This window comes from Schistocerca americana, chromosome 2, assembly GCF_021461395.2.
Source record: "Schistocerca americana isolate TAMUIC-IGC-003095 chromosome 2, iqSchAmer2.1, whole genome shotgun sequence".
Taxonomy (NCBI): Eukaryota; Metazoa; Arthropoda; class Insecta; order Orthoptera; family Acrididae; genus Schistocerca; species Schistocerca americana.
In genome coordinates this window covers 331,466,644-331,489,079 of record NC_060120.1, presented here as the reverse complement: position 1 = coordinate 331,489,079, position 22,436 = coordinate 331,466,644, and positions in this window count along the sequence as shown.

The window sequence follows — 22,436 nt, the reverse complement described above, 5'->3', positions numbered from 1 at the left end:
GCCTCTGCTATCAAATTTCATTAAACTAATAATTTTAACCCTGGCATTTGCACATCTCTAAATTTATGTTTATATTCTCCATGTCCCCCGCATGAACCACGGACCCTGCCGTTGGTGGGGAGGCTTGTGTGCCTCAGTGATACAGATAGCTGTACCGTAGGTGCAACCACAACGGAGGGGTATCTGTTGAGAGGCCAGACAAACGTGTGGTTCCTGAAGAGGGGCAGCAGCCTTTTCAGTAGTTGCAAGGGCAACAGTCTGGATGATTGACTGATCTGGCCTTGTAACAATAACCAAAACGGCCTTGCTGTGCTGGTACTGCGAACGGCTGAAAGCAAGGGGAAACTACAGCCGTAATTTTTCCCGAGGGCATGCAGCTTTACTGTATGATTACATGATGATGGCGTCCTCTTGGGTAAAATATTCCGGAGGTAAAATAGTCCCCCAATTCGGATCTCCGGGCGGGGACTACTCAAGAGGATGTCGTTATCAGGAGAAAGAAAACTGGCGTTCTACGGATCGGAGCGTGGAATGTCAGATCCCTTAATCGGGCAGGTAGGTTAGAAAATTTAAAAAGGGAAATGGATAGGTTGAAGTTAGATATAGTGGGAATTAGTGAAGTTCGGTGGCAGGAGGAACAAGACTTCTGGTCAGGTGACTACAGGGCTATAAACACAAAATCAAATAGGGGTAATGTAGGAGTAGGTTTAATGATGAATAGGAAAATAGGAATGCGGGTAAGCTACTACAAACAGCATAGTGAACGCATTATTGTGGCCAAGATAGATACGAAGCCCACACCTACTACAGTAGTACAAGTTTATACGCCAACTAGCTCTGCAGATGACGAAGAAATTGAAGAAATGTATGATGAAATAAAAGAAATTATTCAGATTGTGAAGGGAGACGAAAATTTAATAGTCATGGGTGACTGGAATTCGAGTGTAGGAAAAGGGAGAGAAGGAAACATAGTAGGTGAATATGGATTGGGGGACAGAAATGAAAGAGGAAGCCGCCTGGTAGAATTTTGCACAGAGCACAACATAATCATAACTAACACTTGGTTTAAGAATCATGAAAGAAGGTTGTATACCTGGAAGAACCCTGGAGATACTAAAAGGTATCAGATAGATTATATAATGGTAAGACAGAGATTTAGGAACCAGGTTTTAAATTGTAAGACATTTCCAGGGGCAGATGTGGACTCTGACCACAATCTATTGGTTATGACCTGTAAATTAAAACTGAAGAAACTGCAAAAAGGTGCGAATTTAAGGAGATGGGACCTGGATAAACTAAAAGAACCAGAGGTCGTACAGAGATTCAGGGAGAGCATAAGGGAGCAATTGACAGGAATGGGGGAAATAAATACAGTAGAAGAAGAATGGGTAGCTTTGAGGGATGAAGTAGTGAAGGCAGCAGAGGATCAAGTAGGTAAAAAGACGAGGGCTAGTAGAAATCCTTGGGTAACAGAAGAAATATTGAATTTAATTGATGAAAGGAGAAAATATAAAAATGCAGTAAGTGAAACAGGCAAAAAGGAATACAAACGTCTCAAAAATGAGATCGACAGGAAGTGCAAAATGGCTAAGCAGGGATGGCTAGAGGACAAATGTAAGGATGTAGAGGCCTATCTCACTAGGGGTAAGATAGATACCGCCTACAGGAAAATTAAAGAGTCCTTTGGAGATAAGAGAACGACTTGTATGAATATCAACAGCTCAGATGGAAACCCAGTTCTAAGCAAAGAAGGCAAAGCAGAAAGGTGGAAGGAGTATGGAGACCAAGAGATGAATACACTAAGCAGATTCAGAAGGATGTAGGTTGCAGTAGGTACTGGGAGATGAAAAAGCTTGCACAGGATAGAGTAGCATGGAGAGCTGCATCAAACCAGTCTCAGGACTGAAGACCACAACAACAACAACATTCTCCATGTTTTGGTTCATATTCCCCTCTCTCGTTCTCCACAGATTTCGAGCACTGACAAACTTCTTTTCTCAACGGTCTGCTGCCATCATAACTCAGAATTGATTTTCCTGTATATTATTAGTACCTTGGACCTATTCTTTGACTGTATTTTGACTTTCAATCCATACACCAAGTCAATACAACTTCCAACTTGACTGTCCTCCCTACCTCCCTTTTCAACATCATCTTCTAATTATCTCCCATTTTCATTTCATACATTGTGCTCTCCATTACACTCTACTTTATTCTCTTCACTTTCTTCATTCTTGTCTACTACACAATTTAAAACCTCTCGTTTGCTACTTTCTCCTTTTCTTATGAATATTCCTTAAGATGATCCCTTAGCCTAATCATATCTTCCACACACTCATTACACATCATCTCATAAGAAGGAATACCTACACTAGTACTAAAAACACTTTCACCATATTCAATATCTATTTCATTTTGATTGCAATTACTTGCATCTTTATCTTCACTTTTTCTTGTGCCATAGACCAGCCTGTATTTAGTATTAATATTCTCCTACAGATTATCCTTTTCATTTAACTGGCAAACTCTGTACGGATTATAGAACCTATTTTGTAAAATACTCTGGTGACTGCCCAGGTTACGTCGTGAGTGCTCCATATCACGGTGGTCAGATGTGATCGACTGGAACCTTGAAGATGAACGTGCCTGCCCTCAAATTCCCATGCATTTCTACATCACGTCACTGTCACATCCAAATACTCCACACATCTGGATATTGCACTATTCGACTAGACAGTCAAATGGAGTCTCACAATGAGGTCTCTTGCAAACTATGTCGCACGCTGATAACGCTGTCTCATACAAGTATGCAGCGTCTGTGTTTCCTTTAAAGTGATCACTTAGCATCAGCTGTTGTTCTCATCCCTTATATAACTTGCTGTTTTTGTTGATGATCTCTCTAGCCATTAATGTGTCACAGCTGTGACTGAGCAGGATAGGACAATGGTTAGCACACTGGCTTAGCATTCAGGAGGTTGACGGTTCAAACCCGTGTCTGGCCACCTTGAGTCAGATTTTCTGTGATTTCCCTACATCGCTCAGGGCAAATGCAGGGATAGTTCCTTCGAAAGGGTGCAGCCACTTTCCTTCTCCATCCTTCCACAATCCGAGCTTCTACTCCGTCTCTAATGACCTCGTTGTTGACGGGACGTTGAACACTAATCTCCTCTTTCTCGTCCGCCATTACTGTAGGAAAACCTATCTCAATTGCTTTAATGGTCTCTGGTAACAACGCTGGGCACGAACAACATGAATTTACGCTGGTGGCCGTTCTACCTGTCACAGAGTATTGCAACTCTATAAGCATTTACGTACCGGCCAATGGTGTGTACGCATACGAAGTTATGTTGACATTTGACCATATCTGCTGCGTGCTTAACGTCTCTTGTCGGGTAGTGTATATTCGACGTCCTACAGAACAGTATGTTCAATATTTGCACCAACAAATCTTCTTCTTCTCTATCCATTGCCTCTTCCTTCTTCCATCCTTTCTCCCTTAGGTCCCCGGATATCTTATCCTTCCACCTCATCTTCGGTCTTCCTCTCCTTCTCGCTCCTTCAATCTTTATATCTTCGACTCTGTAAGTGTCCGTACCACCTTTGTCTGCTCTCTTGTATCTTTTTCCCCATGGGTCACACTTTCACAGCTCCTCTAACAAATTCATTTCTAGTCCTGTCCTTCCTTGTTACCCCACACATCCACCTCAGCATCCTCATTTCCGCCACTTTCTCTTCCTTTCCCGGGCTACTGTGATTGGCTATGTCTCTGCCCCGTATATCATAGCAGGCCTTACCACCGACTTGTGCACTTTCCCTTTCAACCGAATGCTCGCCATCTTGTCACACAACGCTCCACTCATTTTCCTCCAGTTGTTCCAACCGCAATTTATTCGGTGTTGTATCTCGCTTTCCAGTCACCCATCCCTCTGTATGTACGACCCCAGGTATTTAAATTTGCAGACCGATTTCAGCTCATCATCCTGGATCTTGCAAGACCTCATCTGCACATCCTTTGCACCAAGAAATAAATAAGTAAAAAGTAAGAGTGCGATATTGCAAGAATGAGGCTTTGAGATGGTGTGCCACCCTTCTTTTGTCTCGTTTGTAGCAGCGATAAATCGGAAAGACAAAGTCCGGGCTGAGTCCCGTCCAACGCGTAGTTCTACTATGTCATAAAGTTTCATTAAGGCGATAATTCTGTTGTAGAGCGAAGGCTTCATTCTGGGAGCTTGTTTGATGACCTCTTATCGTGTTAAGCAGAACTCACACCAGCATTGTACTAATACGAGTATGTTACCGGTCCGTACTGATAGGAGGGCTAGGATCTTTCATTTTATCGCATTCCTTATTGACAGGGCGTGTATTGTGGCTGACAGCAGATGTGTCACAGTTGGCCATCAAATTGTATTCGATGACAGTGAATACCTCTTTACGATCGAGAATGCCTGTCAGCTACCGAAGTTCATAATTCAGTTGTCGGTTCGACAAGTCTCGCTAATTCAATTGTGCTCCGAGCCTTTTTCCTCTTCTTTTTCATTTTTGGACCTCAGCGGCTGCCATCCATCACGGGTGCGTTATTTATGTGCGGCACGTTCCTTCCGCACGCTGTGATTTATGTGGCTTCGAGCAGAAGTTGCACCGACAGTTTCCACACCCTCGACGCTGGCTAGCATGCGAAGGGCACGCGCGCTATGCCGCTGACGATCACCTCCAGCACACATCAAGTTCAATGTGAAGAGTTGGTCAACTTCTGATTTCAGAAGTTTCCAGTGATTTCCTTACTCAGTTCAATGCTTCTTTTTTGTCATTTGTTCCTAACATTTTTAAACACGAACACACGTGGTAAGAAATCTAAACTGGTAACATACAAACTTGATAGTGGCATGAGAATAGATCCCGATGCTGGCTTTTTCATCGGTCTGCCAAGTGTTCGAAGTGACATACGAGATGACCCGAACAGACATCTTTACATTAACTTAAAGTAATTCTGTTCCAGGTTGCATGTAATGGTAGCACACAGAATTTATAATGCCTTTTCAGATATCGTCGATTTTATTGTTATTTTCGTTAGCCATTAGCGTGTCGCTTCTGTTGGAAAATCTATCTTAATTGCTTCATTGATCTCTGTATCGCTCTGTCACGAGTCAAGCGGGTGATACATGTCTTCTCAGCTCATTTCGCCATCGTCTCGTATAGAAGGCGTTTATTTGAAGTGAAACTGGGATCACTGATACTTCTGCTGTCATCTCCATCGGGAGGACATAGCAACCAGCTGTCTTGTCGTGTGAATGTGTCTGTTGTCCTGTAAATTTGAGCAGAAAATACGAAGGGTAGACACAAAGTTTTAATCATCATCGCGAAAAAATAGTTATTTAATTATTTTTTGTTTGTTTGCAAGTATATTCTCCATTTCAGCAATACGCGCCGTGATTTTGTTCTGGCTTCTCAAACGACGAGCTGTGATTATGTGGCGCAGGCATTACATTGTGTAGCAGGACTGCAAACATGTACCCATGCAGTAGTTCTCTCTCTGTATTTTTTCTCAAATTGCAGGTAGAATAGCAGTCGTTACAAAAGGCACCTAACTCGGAAATAATTTAATTAGGATTTTTTCCGTCGTCCTGACGTAAAATGAAGTCCAAATATTTTTGTTAATATATTATTTTTATTTCGTCCCTGTCACAGTCTGCTCAACGAAGCTAATTAACTTTCCGTGCTGGTTTCTACCAGAGTTCTTAGAACGAAACACAACAGCAATTAACGATAATTATTGTTAAAAAAAATCAAAAAACATAGCCTACGCGGCAGATGTGATAGTAGCCAGCAGCAGGTCTGTGTTCGGCACCAGACGAACTTACAGTCCATCGCAGCGCTCGCACGTCCTACATGAAATTAAAAAATAAAAATAATCAGTCGGGGGTAAGCTACAACCCTGACTCACTCCCCTCTCAGTTACTGCAGTCAAGGGTGAAGATACATTTTGTCGATGGGGGGAGAGGGCGGGGGAGGGGCTAGACTGGGGGTATGGAGTATTTTTAATATTTTGGAAGAGGAATAGTGACTTGCGAGTAGCCATAAAAAAGTTCCAGTTCTGACCATGTTAAAGATCTGCTAATACCGACTTTTAAATCATTTTCTTGAAAGAAAAACACCTGATTACACTACATTTTTTCTATTTCCTGCCGGCCGCGGTGGTCTAGAGGTTCTAGGCGCTCTGTCCGGAACCGCGCGACTGCTACAGTCACAGCTTCGAATCCTGCCTCGGGCATGGATGTGTGTGATGTCCTTAGGTTATGTAAGTAGGCTGTTTATGTTTTCTTATTGGCACTGTTACGTAGCGCTCTGTATGAAAATCACTGGCTGCGCTGTGTGCAGTCTGTGGCTAGTTTGCATTGTTGTCTGCCATTGTAGTGTTGGGCAGCGGCAGCTGGATGTGAACAGCGCGTAGCGTTGCGCAGTTGGAGGTGAGCCGCCAGCAGTGGTGGATGTGGGGAGAGAGATGGCGGAGTTTTGAAATTTATAAGACTGGATGTCATGAACTGCTATATATATTATGACTATTAAGGTAAATACATCATTTGTTCTCTATCAAAATCTTTCATTTGCTAACTATGCCTATCAGTAATTAGTGCCTTCAGTAGTTTGAATCTTTTATTTAGCTGGCAGTAGTGGCGGTCGCTGTATTGCAGTAGCTTGAGTAACGAAGATTTTTGTGAGGTAAGTGATTTGTGAAAGGTATAGTTTATTGTTAGTCAGGGCCATTTTTTTGTAGGGATTTTTGAAAGTCAGATTGCGTTGCGCTAAAAATATTGTGTGTCAGTTTAAGCACAGTCATGTATAATTGTTCTAAGTAAGGGGACGTTTCATATGTCGACCCTTACCCGAGGATACCTCACTGGAATCTTCTGATTTTTTTTCTTGTAGTTTGTGTAATTAGTGTAGATTTTGTTTATTGCTAGCGCGTAATTGTAGAGAGAATCTCCATTGTAGTTGCAGTCTTTCATTGTTGTTGTGGCATGCATGTAGATTTGCACCAAGTATTTCGCTGCTGCGCTTGCAATTAACTAGATATTATTTTCAGTGCTATGTTAATGTGTTCTCTTCTTTTTGCTCTTCAAATTGTGTTTTTCTGTGTTGTCGTGTGAAATATTGTGACAATAATGGCGTGTGAAAAACGTAATACTAGGCTTCAAAGTAAACTGAGAAATGACAGTGAAGACGAAAGCAGTGTGTTAGCGCCACTGTGTAATGAATTAACTAATGTTCGACATAGTAATTTGGTAGTTGCTCATAGGGAAATGGAGCGGGCGGCAAACAATGACGTAGGCAGTGAAACAATTAGTGAACAGGGAAGCATTATCGATCGATCGCTCGGCAACAGCTCGCCTCAGGAATCCGAAATGACAGGACACAATTTTGCAAATACTGTAGATTCAGGTTTTGCGTCCTCACCGTTTTCTCAAATAAGTCAAGACACATTTTCTGCATGTCAAAATGTGAATGTTGCCGGAGCAAATGCACTGCCGAAAAGCGTAGAGGAATAGATTCCAGACACTAATGCATTGTTATTACAGCTAATGCAACAAATGGAACAAAATCTGAGACAAACACAGCAAAGCTTCAAAAGTTAGACACAATGGAACAACACCAGAGACAAACACAGCAACAGTTAGACACAATGGAACAAAATCTTCAAAAGTTTGATACAATGGTACAAAATCTTCGGAAGTTAGACACCACACTTGAACAAACACGTGAGGATTTAACTACTGAGTTACATAACATTGAATCGAAATGTCAAAAAGTCTGTAATGACGTAAAAACACAAATTTGTGATCATTTTCAACCTATTTTTTCGCGGCATGAAGATGCATTACAGAATCACGAAGCAGCCATAAAAGAACTGCAAATTATTGTTCATGAAAATCATGAGACCTTGCAAGCCAAAATTGACTCAGTTGCATCTACCGATTCGGTTACACAACTTGCAAAAACTCAGGAAAACTTAAAGGACACAGTAGATACGATTTCAATACAAATGGACACTCTGAAACTTGGTTCAGAAAAACACACAGAGGAAATAATTTCACTATCGGATAAAGTAGCCAAACTTTCAGATCAGTTCACTAACTTATCTACAAAGGTAGATGATGATCTGAGTGACACAAGACCCGTAGCCTTCACGGACACTGAAGAGTATGAACAAATTAGAAAATTCAAACAAAATCAAAATCAAATCAATACACAGTACAAAAGAGAAATCCGGGAAGTACAAGATCAGTTGGCACAAGTAATACAAGAATTACATATTTCAGAGGACACTCGCGCTCCAGTACGGGAAGAGGGACATAGAAATACGGAACAACCACAAAATAATAACACAGGACGTTTCGGAAATTATGAAAGAAATTGGCAAGGTGCACCGAATTTTGAAATGGAACCGCCGAAACGACGTAACAGTGACCGACATGCGACTCGCCAACATGATGAATTTGACTATAAGCTGTTTATTACTACACGTAAATTCAAAACATTTAAGAATTCCAGCAACGACATTCATCCACAAGCATGGCTTCATCAATTCTCTCATTGTTTTCCTCTCAACTGGTCATTGCAATACAGATTAGAATTTATGTGTGGCTACTTAGAGAATGAACCAGCTGTAAGAATGCGATCGGTCATTCACGATTGTCACAGTCAAGGAGAATTTTATCATGCCTTCCTCTCAGCATATTGGTCTCAAGCTACACAAGACCGAGTAAAACATAGCATCATAATGATGAAACATTTCGAGCAATCTGAATTTTCCAGTCTTGTGAAATATTTTGAAGACATGTTGCACAAGAATCAGTATCTTTCAAACCCATACAGCCCCTCAGAACTCATCCGCATTTGCTTAATCAAATTGCCTGAGCATTTACGACATATTATTTTAGCAGGACGTTGCAAAGACGACATTGAAGCTTTTCAGGGACTGTTACAAGAACTGGAAATTGACACTGACAATCGCGGAACGCGAAAACAGGAACACAACAATTACAGGTCACATCCGTCGCAATTCCGTGATGAAAGAAATAATAACTGGACACAACAAGGCTATTCTCACAATACAAATCGTGACCAAAACAGACACCACCCGTATGATAACTGTTGGAAGAGTAGTAATAATTACAGGGAAAGAGCACCTCTCCGCGGTAATGACTATCACAGAGACTACCATAGAAACAGACAATATGGGAACCAAAACAATTATTATTACGGCAGACAGAATAACTTCAGACGCAACGGTCCAGCGCGCAGTTACGATTCAGGGAGAAATTCTCCACCACGTGACCGACAAGAAAGAAACTATGGAATCTACCGACATGACGACGGACGATATGATCGTAACGACAGACCTGAATTGCATCAGAACTGGCGAGATTCAAACAGAGCAGGGAACTCTCGACAAGGTGACTTTGTAGAAGTTAGGTCTTCTGATCCCAATAACGATGCGCGCCAACAAAGGAACAGACAATGACTCGCACCGCAGACAGCCGCGTGCGCCGGCTGGCTCAGAGAAAAATAACATAGACGCTAACCTTGAGAAAAATTTTAGCATTCCTCACCAACATATACCGCATGATAATTCCGTTCAAGTTGAAACTCTGCGTACTAGGAAGAGTAAAGGTTTACACCACATTTAACATGTAAAACCGTTTATTGAAAGATAATCTGCTTTTTAACTTAGTCTTTGCCATAAAATTTTTCACTTCACATTTCTAGTATGCTTTGTCAGACTTAGGATCTGTTAACATGCAACAATGTTTAAAGTTAAATATCCAGTCAAGAACCAAGAGAACTTATTTAAACAGAAATTACGAATGCATTGTTATCGTGAACAGACGACACAATGTTATTGTGTGTGTGCATTCTTGCTTGTTAGTTGCACGATTACGTAACTACTATAAGACTTACATACTTAGAACATATACTGGTACTGCTAATGAGATTTTAATGCAACATTTTGGTTTATTTAAAAATACATTCTGGATTTAAAGTACTTTCTGTGAGATACCAGACGACAGAGTGGTTAGTTTATGTGACAGCTACACGATTGTATCACGACACTACTAATGAGTGACAATTTACAATGTTGCTTTTGCGGTGTTTCTGTTTTATATCTGCACAGTTTTTCTGAATTATTTTGGAAAATAAAACATGTTTTAGTAGTAACTTTTGTGGTATAGCTACAATGAGACTGCCTTTTCCGTAGCACAACAATACGTTACAGCACAGTACTTTCTTCATCACGGCAATAAGCGTAATAACTAAGATATCTATACACAAAGCATTTCACTTTTGAGTATCATGAGGTAAGTACATTGACTTCTGCAGAACTTAGCTTTCAGAGGACGATAACTGCGACACTTCCACAGAGATTATCTTACAACAAGATGCACAGTTTACCGCTACAGTACACGTATTTGTGTGATTAATTTTATACTTAAAACATTTATTTTTAAAGATTTTTGAATTACAAAGAAAGTTTTCCGTGATACATTTCATTCCATTTCTGTAATCTGTAACACCTGAGGGTATAATAAAATTAATCCTCAGGGGGGTACATGCCTACTTTGTGTACCATGTGTTTGGCAAGCACAAGGAGCCCTAGCTAATATGGTATTTGCTTACACAACTTTAGACATCGGTACCATATTCCTCTAACACAGAATTACACAGCTATCTGATTATTTAACAGAGAAACAAACATTTTTTTTACTACATCAGTGACACATGTTTACACAATTACGCAGTTGGATAACTTCACACTTATGAAACTGTATTTTGTCTGCACTTTGTGAACTGTTCATATTTTTTCAGAACCATTGTGATACTATGAGAGCTTTGAATGATGTATTTGGTATGCGATCATGATTTTTAAAGTACATTTGAGGTAGATGACACTTTTGACATGAGCAGAGAATTTTTTTGGGTTTTGGAATTATTGAAGGAAGCTACGACGATTTTGAGATTTTGCTGAGTTTTTAAGATGTTATGATGACAATGTGAATTACGCTGTTGTGGTATGTTTATGATGAATAAGCTGATGCTATATGAGGAATTTGATTATGTTACGTATTTATTATGACGAAATATTGAAGAAGTGTCGACGAATATGTATAAGTGTAATAAGGTAAGGAATAATGAGTAGTGGTTAGGGACTCTGACTTGTGAAAAAGTATGTTGGAAACCAAGAACCGTACTTTAAGAGTTATGAAATGTGTGTAAATGTGTGAATGTATCACAATACCGGGGAAAATTTTTTGGACACTGTTATATTCATAAGATTTTGTTTCTACACACTTGCAATGCAAATTCATGACCCGTGAAATTTTGTATATGAGACTGCTACTGTAGTGCAAACTGGTGTTGTAAATATTTCGGTAAGAAAGTTAAGTGACCTTCACGTAATGCATCGTGGGCACGACGCATTACGTGGACAGCTGCACGACAGTCGCCTGGAAAAAAGCCATTAGTGTGTGCCTTTCAGAGGCACAGGTAAAAAAAAAAAAGGGGCCATTATCCTCGCTATTGACATTCCTTTGTAGAAAGCACCGCAAATACGACACACTCAAACTTGAAAACATATGATAACACTGTCGAGCTCTTAATTTATGATATTTACTGAAATGCCTATGAAATGACGAGAAATATTTTTATGTCTATACACCTGATTATGACTATGTAAGTAGGCTGTTTATGTTTTCTTATTGGCAACGTTACGTAGCGCTCTGTATGAAAATCACTGGCTGCGCTGTGTGCAGTCTGTGGCTAGTTTGCATTGTTGTCTGCCATTGTAGTGTTGGGCAGCGGCAGTTGGATGTGAACAGCGCGTAGCGTTGCGCAGTTGGAGGTGAGCCGCCAGTAGTGGTGGATGTGGGGAGAGAGATGGCGGACTTTTGAAATTTATAAGACTGGATGTCATGAACTGCTATATATATTATGACTATTAAGGTAAATACATCATTTGTTCTCTATCAAAATCTTTCATTTGCTAACTATGCCTATCAGTAATTAATGCCTTCAGTAGTTTGAATCTTTTATTTAGCTGGCAGTAGTGGCGGTCGCTGTATTGCAGTAGCTTGAGTAACGAAGATTTTTGAGAGGTAAGTGATTTGTGAAAGGTATAGTTTAATATTAGTCAGGGCCATTTTTTTGTAGGGATTTTTGAAAGTCAGATTGCGTTGCACTAAAAATATTGTGTGTCAGTTTAAGCACAGTCTTGTATAATTGTTCAAAAGGGACGTTTCAGTTAGTTAGGTTTAAGAAGTTCTAAGTTCTAGGGGACTGATGACCATTGATGTCAAGTCCCATAGTGCTCAGAGCCATTTGAACCATTTTTTCTATTTCCTGAGATCTAGGAAAAGAGGGCGGGGGGAGGGGGATGGGAGGAGGGGATGTCGGTTGCCCTCATGCCCCAGCTATGGGCATCCTTGACAGCAGTCCTTTCATGCTTTTTGGCTGTAACAACTGCAGTCTAGTTTCTGTACAAGATGTAGAAATCTTTTCGGTCCCTAAATTTCAACCGTGCTACCTTTAGAGTTTCCGAGTGTATTCCAGTCAACATCGTCGAAAACGTTTTCGAAATTTATTAATGCTATATCCTTAATTCTTCATTTGTGTGGTTATATCGTCTGTAAATCTATGGTAAGTCTTAGAGTCAGTAGTAACATCACATGAAAATTTCTACATTTATCCGGAACCGGAATCAATTATATCCGATGTTAGCTTCCACCACATTTTCGATTCTTCTGTAAAATAATTCGTATTGGTATTTCACAACCATGACTTATCAAACCGATGGTTCGGTCATGATATTTACTTCTGTCAGCATGTGCCTCCTTTACAACTGGAATTATTACATTCTTACTTTCGTCTCTTACATTCATCAAAAAATAGATCAATCAAAATGATAGAGACTTCGTAAAATAGCTGACCAACGTAACAGAGGTTGGCGTAAAAGGATAGTGTTTCTAACACTTAAGAGCATAAGCTGCGTTCCGCAACAATTTCGTCAGTAGAACGAGGATAAAAAAATACAAAAAGACCTCTGGTTGAAAACGCATGAAATTTTTTACGAAAGCAGAATCCTTACTAAGAAGCAGTGGCCGGGTCCCCCAGGAGTGCCTCAGGGATATGTGATAGAACTGCTTTTATTCTTTGTATAAATAAATGATCTGACAGACAAGGTGATCAGCAATCTGTGGCTGTTTTTCGCCGATGAAGCATTTTCTGTCTGGGAAGCCGCCATCGTTGAGTGACTGTAGGAGGATATGAGGCCACTCAGCCAAAATTTCTGGCTCTTGGCATGCATGACAGTTAGCCTCACGTTTTATGGAATTGATGGCTTTACACACAGCTCGTTTGAATCATACTCGACAAACAGAATGCATAATGTTGTGCTGAATAATTCAGACAATGTCGGAAAGGTAACAAAATTTAGTGACTGGGGTAAAATCATAAAGGGGATCCCACATGGTTCAAATTTCTTATAAATGTAAATGACGTTCCACTTAATATTCAACAAGCAAAATTGGCACTTTACTAGTGTTATTATAAATCCCATCAGATAGACAGCAACAGAACAGTTAATAAATGATATTTTCGAAAGAATTATTATGTGGTACTCTGAAAATGGACTCTCCATAAATTTTGAGAAAACATGAAACATCCCCTTTGAATGTAAAGAAAGACTGTGCTGGTAAACTTCTGCTTTATATGATTCTGAAACAGCTGAGTAAAACTGAACGTACTCAGACAGTTTTCTCTTTACTTATTCTGATCATTTCTAAACTGACACACAATATTTTAGCGAAATGCAATCTGACTTTTAATAATCCCTACAAACGAATAGCCCTGACTAGATTCAGAAGGATGTAGGTTGCAGTAAGTACTGGGAGATGAAGAAGCTTGCACAGGATAGGGTAGCATGGAGAGCTGCATCAAACCAGTCTCAGGACTGAAGACCACAACAACAACAACAATAACAATAACCTATTCTTCATGAATCACTTACCTCACCAAAATCTTCGTTACTCGGACTACTGGAATACAGCGAGCGCCAATACTGCCAGCTAAATAAAAGATTCTAACTACTCAAGGCACTATAACTACTGATCGGCATTTAGTTAGCAAATGAAAGATTTTGCTAGAGAACAAACAATATATTTACGGTACTTTAATAGTGTTCAAAAGTCGTTATATATATAACGACTCTGTAGCACTAGAGGGGAAATGACCTTTATTACCCACCGTTAAAAGTATCAGTGGCTCAGAGAGGAGTCCAGTATGCAGAAATAAAAATTTTTGATTATTTCTCCAGTCATACAAAATGTCTGACAGTTAGCAAAGCAAGTTTTGAATCTAATTCAAATCATTTCTCCTGGATAACTCCTTCTATTCCATTCAATAATTTCTACTTAACAACTGGCAGCCAGCCAAAAACTTGTTTCTAAGTGTAGTTGTATGAGTTGGAATAAAATGATATCGTGTTCATTAATGTTAGCACCAATCACATACGCATATTCTGTAAACTGACTCGAATGTAAGCACTAATCATTTATACATATCCTGTAAACTGGCTCGTTCCACATCATTCGATAAAACAAGCGTTCAAATGATGCACATTACATGTAACTAACTAATTAATTAACTCAAAATTTTAAACGTGGCTGAAGCAGCAACTGTTGAAAATCTTCATGGTAAATGATAACAGCCATGACGACAGATGGTTTCGATTTACTGCAACATTTTGTTCGTTTCCGCTAGTATGTACCCTATCCCTTAATTTGCGCGAGATTCTCGCGCATAACATTAGTGCCCTCTTTCGTTGGATATGTTCCTTAGCGCAAGCTTTACCTGAATGACACTAAGACACAGGCAAATTGGTGTTCATATTTTCTGTTGTACGCAGGTGTTTTAAATGGTTCTGATATGTTTTATTTATGAAGACAGAGGGTTTGAAGTAGCATAACCTTCCAAATTTCGACGCGCATTAGTATGTATCCCAGGTTTTAATGTGCGCGAGTGTCTCGCACATACCACAAGTGCCCTCTCTTGGTGAAACCGTCTGCCTTAGTTGTTCCACACCCTTTTACGCTAGTTCATAGGCTACGTACTGATAGTATGCCGTGTTCGCATCGACCATCTCTTCATAAATATGTTGTACAGATGGAGTTGATATTTTAATTTAACTACTGACGACGCCTTGGGCACGATTGTTTTATGCACCTCTGCTGCAGGATGTGATTTTAGTAAGTGACTAAAAGATTTTGTGTTAGTAATACTTTGGTAATTTTCGTGGTACTTAAAGCTGTAAGTGTTTTTTTTCTTTTATCTCAGCTGTGGTTCAAATGGCTCCGAGCACTATGGGACTTAACTTCTAAGGTCATCAGTCCCCTAGAACCTAGAACTACTTAAACCTAACTAACCTAAGGACATCACACACATCCATGCCCGAGGCAGGATTCGAACCTGCGACCGTAGCGGTCGCGCGGTTCCAGACTGTAGCACCTAGAACCGCTCGGCCACCACGGCCGTATCTCAGCTATGTTGCTAATTTTTTTTGCTAAGGAAAGTGTCTCATTCTTCATGTGTATTTTTGCTTCTGATGATAGTATATTTAGATATACCGAAACCGTGGTCAAGGATTTCTACAAATCTTTATCCTGCAACTGTTTGGCTGTTATCATTTAACGTGAAAATTAACTAAATACAAATGAGTAGGAAAAGCAGTCCTGTAATGCTCGAATACAGCATTATCAGTGTGTTGCTCGACAGTCTCGTTAATGGAATATGTAGGCGTAACGGTGAAGTCGCCTTTCGCAAATTTGGACTGACTCCAGCTGTTTGTGAGAAATGGAAATTTGTGCCAGACCGGGACTCAACCCTGGATTTCCCGCTTATCAGGCGCTGTCACCTTAGTCACTTCGGCTATCCAATCCCACCTCCACGATCGAGCCAAACTTCCATATGTCACGGGGTCCACAACCCTTATGCTAGCATATTCCAACGTATGGACAAACAAATATTGTATCATCGCTGTAACTCGTCGAGGCATGGATACATCATTGATCGTTATAATATCTGTATTTATACAGAGCGTTTATCTTCACATTACGATGTCCTTCGTACATGCATGCATGGTGAAGAATTGTGGACGCCCTGGCCTATGGAAGTTTGGGCAGTGCCAGATGTGTGTTTACGAAGGCGTGCTCGGATAGCGGAAATGGTTAAGGTGACAGCTCGCGATGAGCGACTAAATGATTCAAATGGCTCTGAGCGCTATGGGACTTAACTTCTGGGGTCATCAGTCCCGTAGAACTTATAACTATTTAAACCCAACTTCCCTAAGGACATCACACACATCCATGCCCGAGGTAGGATTCGAACCTGTGACCGTAGTGGTCGCGCGGTTCCAGACTGAAGCGCCTAGAACCGCTCGGCCACGCCGGCAGGCTGATAAACGACAAAACCGGGTTCCGGTCTCGTGCTGTCACAAATTCTCATTTGTCACAAACAGTTGACGTCCAGCTGGATTCGTGAAATACGGATCCATTTCGTAGTAATTGCCACAGCTGTAATCATCATAACAGTGCCTGTTCATTCAGACATGTATGCATGTCTGAAGGACATTACGTTCCAGGTTACTAACATTGTTCAATATATCGATCATCTGTATCCACGACCGCCTGGAACCGGAATAAAGATCCCATTTCACAATTGCTCGTAGGAGTTTTCTAAGGTGGACCATGAAATATTCAGCTGTCGTGATACAGTTCTTGCACTGCTTAAGTTCGCACAGTGCATCCAGCATGGTAACAATTTCCGACGCGATTGGCCGTTGGCCTCTCCTCGGAGCAATCCCCAAATCGCCAGTTACTTCGAACTTCCTCGTACTCGTTTAATGCGTCGATACTCACCAAGTGGAGCAGCACTACTGCTTTTGCTATGATAAAACAGCTTTACGAACGAAGCCTTGCTCACCTTGTCCACACTGTCTATCTGTTGACTGTCTGAAACTGTAAGTCACACCGATGTTTGTGTTTCAGCCTACGTTGCCGTACCAGTAGCGGCGCCCAACGACGTCACACTATCAATACCAAAAACACAAATCCTGCAGCGTACAGTTCGAACATCGTTTCTATAAAGTTGGATACACATACAGTAAATAGTTTTCCGTCTAACCTGGCACAAATAGCGAAAGTTTAATTATAACCAGATGGTTCAGATGGCTCTAAGCACTATGGGACTTAACATCTGAGGTCATCAGTCCCCTAGACTTATAACTACATAAACCTAACTAACCTAAGGACATCACACACATCCATGCCCGAGACAGTATTCGAACCTGCGACCGTAGCAGCAGCGCGGTTCCGGACTGAAGCGCCTAGAACCGCTCGGCCACATTGGCCGGCTTAATTATAACCACGAAGGTTAAATATAAGAAATTAGGGCTCGTATAGAGACATATAGACAGTCGTTTTTCCCTCGCTCTGTTGGCGAATAGAAAAGGAAAGGAAACAACTAGTAGTGGTGCTGGATTCTCTTCGCCATGCACAGTGCGATGGCTTTCGCAGTATGTATGTACAGTCGTGCTCAAAAGTATCCGAACGACCTGAATTGCATTTCACCTGATTCGCATGCAACCAGCATAACGCAGCTGTCTAGCAGGTCCTATAAAACGCTCCTTGGTACAGTCGTTTGACTATTGAAAATGGTTCCAGCAAGTCACCACTAGAAAACACTGCTCTGTATCACAGTAACTCAAGATGTAAAGTAATGCCACGATGCTACAAATATCAGGGAACACCTTATCACAGATAAGACTGTCCTTAAGGCTTGTAAGTTCACATTTACTACAATAAATGACATACCTGAAATGTTACCACTCTCATTATTACGTCAGATAGGTAATGCACGTAGTAAGTTCGTCGTATCCATGATTTCCTCTTCAAAGTAACATGCCGTACTTATTATTTAACACAAATTAACACATTAAAAATTTAAGTTATTCACGAGCAGCTAGTTGAGAATACGTATGAACTTCAAATGACACGACGAACCGTCTCGTTCTGCATATGGATTCAAACCCAGGTCATGCAGACTAAGCAAAGATTTCGTGACTGACGGAAACTAACAGTTATTCCTGATTAGGCATACGGAGAATGGTATACCTCGATTTTAGACAGTAGCAGTTAGCGAACATCAACTTTAAATTACATAACGCAAACATTTTTAACAGACGCGAAGTCCCACCCAGCATCTATTCTCCCTGTTAACGAACTACGAGAGATGTTAAATATTGCGTCTTCACAAGTAACTTACTTGAAATGCCGTGAGCTAAAGCTTTGTGTTGGACACGGATTCGAACCCAGAACCTAATCGGATTGACATCGAAGCACAGTCAACTGTGACATATCGGATTTTCACGGCAGTAGCTAGAAGTTTTAACTGAAATGACGAGACGAAACATAATTTTTTCCTTCCCAGGACTCCCACCCGGCACCTATCGCTGTTATATTCTAGAGAAAACGAACGTTAAATACGGGTTTGTTGAACCAGCAGCGACATGTGAGCATGTTTGAACTAGAAATAATATGACGAAGAGTTCAGTGCTCACTGGGATTAGAGCCGCATACATATCGTTGTTGACTACACACAAAGAGACGTCAGCTACCGAATTTTTCTCCACCAGCTGCTCGGAATAACATCTTGAACTTACAGTCATCTCGCAAATAGTTCTGTGTCTCACTGGGAGTTAAAAACGTCAGATATCGTTAGTGTTGACAACGAATGAAAATACACTAAAAATCACAATTATTATCCACCAGCAGATTTGTGTTCTCATGCTAGAGCTTGATAATACGTAATGAAATCTTTAGTGCCGGGCCAGGATTCGATCCCATTCACGCGCAATATGTGGAGATGTTGAGAAATCTGCAGTTTTGAACAAACAACAAATTGTAACTGAGCTGTATTGTCACGAAGGGATCAAATTCCGCGTTAAGGGCCATCTGAGTTGCATTCCCAGTTCAGAACCAATTTTATCTACATACAGAAGCTCAGATAAAAGATGGATTAAGTGTCCTGTGACCATACATAGCGTTTGTTTCGTCACTAGAAATAAACAACTAGTATAAGAAAGGTTACTGGTGATAGAGTTTCTACATGTCGCCACTCCAGACTTTATTGTGGTTCAACCTAACGTCTACTTGGTAGAGAGGAAATATCATCTTTAATGTGAATTTTCAGAACACAATGCCATTATACCTTCTTCACTTGGTGTAGCCAGAAGAGAATGGAATCTGTCTCTCCCTATCTAAAATTATTGACAGAAGTTGGTATTGAACCCAGTCCATAGGTATAAGAACCTACCATCAGTCCAACAGACCACCAAAGCGTCTTCTCTGTGACTCATTTTTCTATCGTATGCCGTTGCGCCACGCTGGATGAGAATTCTGAACACAGGCTCCCTGTAGTAATTTGCAGCATGTTCAGTAAATTCATTTACTTGGTTGGCTGAATCACCATGAACTAGCTGCCTCGGCTACCCAGTGCATACATTCGACTCAAAATAATCACCGAAATAAAATCACGTAACTACCACCTACACAGAACTGCCAACGGTGTAGGATGCAGAAGTTTATATAGTAAGTGTTCCTTTCCACTTGAGCTATTCTATTGCGCTATATGTTTGTAGAAAACGTCGTTCAGTGCAAAAGAACAGCTGTAACTGTTTGTCTCTCAGAAGTCAAGACCTGGCCATATGCATTATCTCACAGTGCTGTGGAATCTGAAAGTTCTGGACGAATTGTTGTTGAGCTCTGGAGCTGTTGTAGCTACGTGTGAGCTAGTAGCGTAGATAAGATGTCGCGAGTTCGAATACATTCACTGCTACATTTTTTAAAACGCAATTCTGCTGCCCGCTGAAGTTATCAGTCTAATGGAACTTTGAACATAATTCCCTTCACTTCTCAACCCAGAGTAGTCGCATGTGGAAAAAGGGCTACCTACCGCGACAATTTGTTCTTTTCAGGTTTAATAGACAGCCAGGCAGCAGATGCATCTCGAAGATGTGTAGGGAGAGCGCATCGTGCCATAATATGTCAGAAAAATATTTTCTACATTAGCTGTCGTGTGGTAGTGGCATTTTATTCTTCTTCAAACTTTGTTTGACAGCTTTAACTCAGAACAAGTTTTCTACATGCATGTGATCAATAAACTGCATGTGCATTGTCAGACTGTTATAGATAACATCAGAGAATTCGCATATATCGTTGATCATTAATTTCTCTCTCATGTTTACTATTGTTTTAACAACACCAAAGGAAACCTTACGAAAATTGTGCACTGTATTATAAGAAATGAAATAAAACTACCCACGATAACCTTATTATTCAGTCTTTCCTCTCGCCACGATATTTTAGATACCGAATTGGTGACGACCTGTCTGATCGCTTTGAGCAGGGGAACGGTGTCCCTCAGGGTAGCGTTTTAGGTGTGACTCTCTTTGCCATCGCTATTAATAGCATTACGTCCCTAGTGAAAAGTCCTGTCCAGTGTTCTTTGTTTGTGGATGATTTCTCTTTGTTCTGCTCTTCTTCAAGCCTTGCAACGACAACTCGTCAGTTGGAACTTACGATTAGGCGTTTGGATGACTGGGCGCAGAAGAGTTGTTTTAAGTTTTCCACCGAGAAGTCGGTCTGTGTTGTTTTTAACCGTTCTCGTTCGATGTTAACCTTTCCTGAGTTGAGGATGAGGTACACTATTCTTACTTTTAAAGACACGGTGAGATTTCTGGGGCTCATTTTTGACTCGAAGCTCACGTGGTTACCTCATCTTAAAGACCTGAAACGGCGGTCACTTAAGGCTTTAAGTATTTTAAAATGTCTTAGCCACAGTACATGGGGAGCTGACAGGGCTTGTCTGCTCCAGTTTTACAGGGCGTTTGTGCGATCTCGGCTCGATTATGGGTGCACGGTGTATGGGTCTGTGAGGCCTTCTTACTTAAAGATGTTGGACGTTGTGCACCATGAAGGGCTTCGGTTGGCCACTGGGACATTCCGAACTAGCCCCATACCAAGCCTCTGTGCAGAGGCTGGTGAACCGCCATTTCATATGCGGCGACGGCTACTTACAGTGCGCCAGGCGTGTAAAACTTTGTCCGCACCATACACCCCTGCATACCATACCGTTGCTCAGCCTCCTCTGGCACGATTGTTTCATAACCGGCAACGTGCGACGCGGCCCTACGGGATTCGCGCACAGGATTGCCTCGGTGCGATGTCTATGGCTGGTCTTCGTGTTTTACGTCGCGGTTGGAGCAGATCTCCACCTTGGCTCCTCCGGAGACCCAAACTTATTTTAGATTTGACTAATTTTAAGAAATATGGCACACCGGATTTTACGTTCCAATCTCTGTTTTTTAACATTTTAGATGTGTATCACGGTTTCACTGTCGTTTATACTGATGGCTCCAAACAGGAGACTTTCCTTGGCTGTCCTGTGGTGTTCCCTGATCATGTTACCCGGATTCGCCTCCCTGCTGAATATACCGTTTTCGCAGCGGAGCTCCACGCGATCCTGAAGGCGCTGGAGCAGATGCATCGTGTACGGGGCGATCGATTTCTTCTCTGCTCCGATTCTCTTAGTGCCCTACAATGGTCCAGTTGATACATGACCAGCTGTACTTGCTCCAACAGCGGGGTAAAGAGGTATCCTTCTGCTGGGTGCCTGGTCATGTCGGCATATGGGGCAATGAACAGGCTGATCGGGCTGCCAAGGAGGCCTGCAGAGAGCATGATGTGGTCCAGTGTCCTATCCCCTTGCAGTCAGTCATCGCTACACTCCACAGGAAGTGCATGGAGTTGTGGGAGGACGAATGGCTGGCGGTGACGGCCAATAAACTGCGGTCGGTAAAGTCAACCACTCGGCCGTGGCGTTCCTCCTGTCGGTTGCTCAGGCGGGTAGAGGTGGCCCTCACACGTCTTCGGATCGGGCACTGTCCTCTGACGCATAGCTATTTATTACGGCGGAAGGATCCTCCGTTTTGTGATGCTTGTGGTGTGCACATCTCTGTCCGGCACATTTTAACGGACTGCATTTTATACCGTGATGCAAGGGCAGAAGCACAAGATGGGGATCTGCCTTGTGTTTTAGCTAACGATGAGACGTGTGTGTCTAGGGTTTTTAAGTTTTGTGATGTGTCTGCACTCTGGCCTAAACTTTTAGGCTGGAGGTTTTAGTGTATTGTAGAGTGGCTGACTCCTCCCTTTTTTCCTTGCGGTCAGCCAGCCAATTCCATCTGCTACATTGTTTTAGCTCCCTCTACCATTTTCTTCCTGTGTTGTCCACGTTTTACTGCTGACGCACTGCTTCATCCCACGCTTCGA